We start from the raw sequence: 5,700 nt of genomic DNA, 5'->3' as shown, positions 1-5,700 counted from the left end.
TGTGTCTTGTGTTTGTGCCCGGCAAGGAAGTAGTGGCATCATTTCGCCGCCAGGGGGAGACCAAGACCGCTGAGCTGCCTGAGGCCTCAGTGGGGGGAGCCCCAGGTGCAGGGTGCAAAAACTTAACCGGGACCCTAGTGGTAGGACGAACTTGTGAAACTAGGCACAAGGAACATACATTCCAGAGGCAAAGAGATAATACCGTTTCAAAGAGCGATAAATGCCACTAAGACAATAAGGCGGGTGGTGGAATTGAGTCCAGTGAACATCTGATCCACGAAAAAGTCCCAGAAAGAGGAAACAGACAAGGTCCAGAGGGCTTTAAAACCTTTAAAGATGAGCCCTCCTTAATGTCCTCACTCGGAAAAACATGAAGGGGATCAAGGGACTTTAGGGGGGGATCCTTTCTCAGCAATCGCAGGACATGGTTCCTGGTCTGTGAGAGAGTCCAGACCGAAGCGATCTGAATCCCTCAGCTCCTGCCCTGCACCCTGAGCGTGGCAGTCACCAGTGCCCCAAACCCCGGGGCAGCTGCATTTCCTCAACACTGTGAAACAACGAGGCAGTTGGGAACCGAGCTAATGGTCCAAAAGCTAGGGGATCATTATTTCTTCAAAACCCTAGGGGTGCAGCTCAGAGGCAGAGCATACCCCCTACCCTTAAGAGTTTCTATCCCCAGTGCTGGAAAACAAACAAAAAACAGAGTGGGGTGGACTTTGGTTTCTTTTCTTTTTGCTTTACTCTGATAACCTTCTTGAGCACAAATGAACTTAAAATTAGGCTCACTTTATTTTATTATTATTATTACTATTATTATTAGTTTTTTTTTTTTTTTCAAGACAGGGTTTTTCTCTGTAGCTTTGGTGCCTGTCCTGGAACTCGCTCTGTAGACCAGGCTGGCCTCGAACTCACAGAGATCCGCCTGCCTCTGCCTCCCAAGTGCTGGGATTAAAGGCATCCTGCGCCACCACCGCCCTGTGGTTCACTTTATTTTGAGATGGGGGGGTGGTGTCTCGCTATGTAGCCCAGCTGACCTGGAACTTGCTATGTAGACCAGGCTAGCCTGTAACTTGAGTTCAGCTTGCCTCTGCCTCCACCTCCCCAAAGGGTTGGGAACCAAACGTGTGTGGCACCACGTCAAACTAGAAACACTTTGATCTCTCTAACAAAAAAAAAAAAAAAAAAAAAAAATCTAAGACGGTATCGGTATCATGGGGGAGAATTTCAATAGCTTCTATTTTTGTTTTTTTGCTTTTTCCAATGATAGGAAAAATCAGGGCTTCTAAGATCATGAACTAAGAAGTGGAAAGACTAAGTTGGATGTGGTGGCGTACGCTTGTAATCCCAGCACTCCAGAGACTGAGGCAGGAGGATCAGAAGTTTGAGGGCAGTCTCCATGATGTACTGAGACTCCCAAAGCAAAACAAAAACAAAAGACCAGGAGAAAATGAAGAGGAGCAGGACTGTAGCCAATGCAAAAATTCTCCCTGTTTCCATGGCTCATGCAAAAAAAAGAAATTCTCTAGCCCGGGAGGGTGCAAAGCTATTGCTTGTGGGCCACATCTGGGCGTATTTTGATTGCGGGACTTCAAACAAGTCATTTTTGTTTGTTTGTTTTTTGTTTTTTTTTTTTTTTTGGTTTTTCGAGACAGGGTTTCTCTGTGTAGCTTTGCGCCTTTCCTGGGACTCACTTGGTAGTCCAGGCTGGCCTCGAACTCACAGAGATCCGCCTGGCTCTGCCTCCCGAGTGCTGGGATTAAAGGCGTGCGCCACCACCGCCCGGCCCGTACATGGGTTTTTTTGTTTGTTTTTTTCAGACAGGGTTAGTATGTAGCCCAGGCTGACCTTGACCTCAGAATCTTCCTGCCTCCCCAGTGCTGGGATTACAGGCCTGAATCACCTTGCTTGGCTTTACACCCAGGTTTGTTTTTTTAATTTTTATTATTATTGTATGGGCCATGCATGGGTGAGTGTAGGCCTGCACATGCCACTGCGCATGTGAAATCAGAGGACAGCTCTCAGGAGTCAGCTCTCTCCTTCCACTATAGGTTCTGAGGGCTGCATTCAAGTTATACCCCGCTCAGGTGTCTTGACATCCTGAGCCGTCTCGCTAGCCCTGTTTTGTGTGCAGCAGGATTTTAACACTGGCGGGCCTAGAGCTCTTAGCCATCCCTCTGCCTGCGTCCCAAGTGCTGGCATTACTGAGTGTGGGTTGCCGCTATGCCCAGCCTCGTTCAGGGCTTGAGTCTTTCCTTCTCAGAACCACCTGGAGGCTCATCCCATGACCAGCCACCAGAGCAGGCCACACGTGTCGGTCAGAGGACAATTTCAGCTATCCATTCTTTCCTCCCACCTTGTGGGTTGTAGGGAATCAAGGTCAAGCCACCAGGCTCGGCAGGAAGCCTCTTTAAGTGCTGAGCCCTCTTGCCAGCCTCCCAGACCCTTCTTATACTGTTTATCTTGAGGCAGGGTCTTGCTACGTTGCCTAGGCTGGGCTTGAACTCACTCCATAGCCCAGGCTTTGAGCTTCTGATCTTCCTGCCTCAGCCTCTGGAGTAACTGGTATGATAGGCCTATGGCATTGATTTTTGCTTAATTACAGATCATTAGCAGCTCTAGATACCTAAGGTCTTAAGAAAAATAGCTAGGGAAAAAAAAAAAATCCTAACTGGGCGGTGGTGGCGCACGCCTTTAATCCCAGTACTCGGGAGGTAGAGCCAGGTGGATCTATCTCCGTGAGTTCGTAAGCCAGCCTGGGCTACAGAGTGAGTTCCAGGAAAGGCGCAAAGCTACACAGAGAAACCCTGTCTTGAAAAACCAAAAACAAACCAAAAACAAACCAAAAGGTTAGCTTGACTACAGACGGACCCAGTTCAGAACCCACTGGCAGGCTCAGAATTTAGAACCAATCACTGAACCCGAGCCTTAAGATCAAGTGGAAATGAAACATGGACAGCCTGACCTAGTAGCTCCCGATTACAAGCCCAGCATTTCAGGAGGCTGAGGCTGGAGGACAGCTATAAATTCTTGGCCCAGCCTGGGCCACAGAGTAAAACAATCTCAAATACAAACAAACCCACCACGCCCTCCAGGTACCTGGGCCTGGCCAGCCCTCCCTCTTTGTGAACAGGGCACACTTTCAACAGGGAGGGGAAAAAAAAGGGGGTGTGGAGGGGGGGGGGGAGAGCAAGAGAGACGGCGAATCTGTAAGAAAAGTCAGTATATTTATGGTTTGCTTTATAAAAGTTACTATAATACAATGGTACATAGTATTGAATTCACAAAAATATGAACAAATATTTACAGCAAGACACACCCACAACGAAAACACTTCTCTTCAAAAACAAGTTACATACGGATGACAGAGTCGATACGAACAGACAACCCTAAAGTTGATTGGTTCTCTTCTTTGCAAGGGCAGGGAGAGGGAGGGAAAAAAAGAAAAAAAAAAGACAAAAATCAGAAACCCCCGACCCTTCAAAAGCAGAGAGATCTATTCAATGATAAGAAAAGCTTTCAAAGAAAAATGGGCCCACATATCAGGATTATTGCAAACCATTCTGGGGGTGGGCCAGGGGTTTGGAGAGGGCGGCAGCCTCAACACCTCACCCACCATCAAGGTCAGCCAAGGTTAGTGCGCTCGGATCCCATGATGGGGCTCAATGAGGCACCGCCTGGGACCTGGCAGCTCTTCCCTGGCTTCTGGGCGTCTTCATCCTTACCCTTTTGTGGTAGATGGAAGTAGGTAAAATGAAAACTGCCCCCTAGCGGGGGACTGGGGGTGGGGTGGGAGGTGGGGTGGGGTGGGGTGGGGGCTGCACAAGTAACTCAAATTAGCCATCTCTACACACTACACATTTCTTCTTGTGAAAAATAAATATTTTTTTTTTCCTCATCTGCACCGTTATGCAGAACACTGTAAATGGAAGAGAAGTCGATGCTGTGCCCAGGTTACCCCCCCCTGTGTCTTAATGCCACTGATCTTGACCTTCAGACCTGTGGGCACAGTCTCAAACACAGAGGGCCTGTGGAGAATTCAAAAAGGGCACAAAAAAAAAAAAATCCACAACAAAACCACCAACGACAGAGAGAGAGAGAGAGAGAGAGAGAGAGAGAGAGAGAGAAGTAACAATTCTTTGTACAGAATTTACATATAAGCTTGACACAAGCTGAGATACCACTGAGATACCAGAGGCTCGCCCTGGTCCACGGGTGGGGTCAGCCCCACCAGGAACCCTTCCACCTCGGTGAGGACTCCGGGTCACAACAGTCACGGTCCAGAAGTATTTACATGCCTGCTCTGCTTTCTGGGGGGGGGGACAGGGGACTTGCTGTTTGTGTGTGTCACTTTTTTGTTGTTGTTGTTGGTGGTGGTGGTGGTGGTTGGTTTGCTTTTTTTGGAAGTACAAAGAAATAAGGAAAAAAAAAAAAAAAAAGTCTTCCCACGTTTCTACAAGAAACAGAGTTCCCGAGAAAAAGTCCGTTATGGCAGTCTATCTACAGGGATTGGTTCTGAACGCCCAAAGAAAAATTCTTTTCTTCCCTTCGTTTTGATTTTATACACAAGAAAACAAATTCATGGAAATCAATCCTGAAGAGGGTGGGGACGGAGGCTGGGGTGGGGGTGGGGGACAGGAGCTGTCTTCTAAGACTTAGATTTGAGGTTTAAAATCATTTCCAAGACCATTTTCCTTTCTCTGGAAGGAAAAAAAAAAAAAAAAAACACCTGCTCACTATGGAAATAAATAAGCTCTGGCCTCCCAGGTGGGGGCCGCCAGCAGGGTGACATGGGTGTGGGGACTGAGGCAAAGCTTATCAACAACAAAAAATGTCACGTGCGAACGGTCGGACAACCCGTAATGGCAGAGCTGCGGGGGGGGGGGGGGGGGGGGGTCCCCCCCAGGGCCCTGGCACCCCTTACACCCAGGCAGAGTAGAGGCAGCAGGGAGTGGAGACACCCTGCCCGGTGCCCCCCACCGCACTGGGGATACCCTGGGAGGCTCCATCGTTGCTGGCATCCGAATGAGAAAGTAAACATTGAACCCAAGGACTTGGGGGGCGGGTAGGGCAGCTGGGAGCACCCAGAAAGGAAGTTCCTGTCTGGGACCAGCTTGGCTCCCCCAGGGTCTACCTCAGGGAAAGGCCACCCTCAACCACAGGGGAAGGGACAGACCGGGGGACAGGCCAGGAGAAACTGTGGGGTCTGCTCACTGCATCCGCAGGCAGAGAGGGGGGCCTCTGGGGTATGTAGTGTTCTTGAGGTGGACACCGATGGAGCCCCCTCCTCCTGCAGCACCTGGGCCGGAGTCAGCCTGGACCCTGGGCCCACACACAGTTTCACTGAGGCCGGCCTCCAGGCCCCCACGGGGTTCCTCCTCTGATTCTGCCTTCACATTTTCAACGGTTAAAATGTCTTTTCTTAGGACAAGGAAGAAAAGTAAAGAGAGGACATCGCAACAGAGCAGCATTCACTGGAAAGAGGCCGAAGACAGCGAGAGAGAAGACGAGGAGGATGGGGGGTGAGGTGGGGGATGGGACGATGGGAAGCTAGATACAGATGATGGTAGAAAGCCTGCAAAGAGCATCTTTAAAACGGAAAGACACGGGTGAGACAGAGAAGCCCTTTCCCGCTGCGGGGCTGGGGCTGCGGGTGGGTCCTGGGGTAGTGTTGGGGGGTAAAGGGGGGGGGCGCCAGGCCCT

Source organism: Peromyscus eremicus, chromosome 23 (genome assembly GCF_949786415.1).
Source record: "Peromyscus eremicus chromosome 23, PerEre_H2_v1, whole genome shotgun sequence".
Lineage (NCBI taxonomy): Eukaryota > Metazoa > Chordata > Mammalia > Rodentia > Cricetidae > Peromyscus > Peromyscus eremicus.
The sequence above is the reverse complement of the archived record's forward strand: the minus strand, read 5'-3'. Positions refer to the sequence as shown.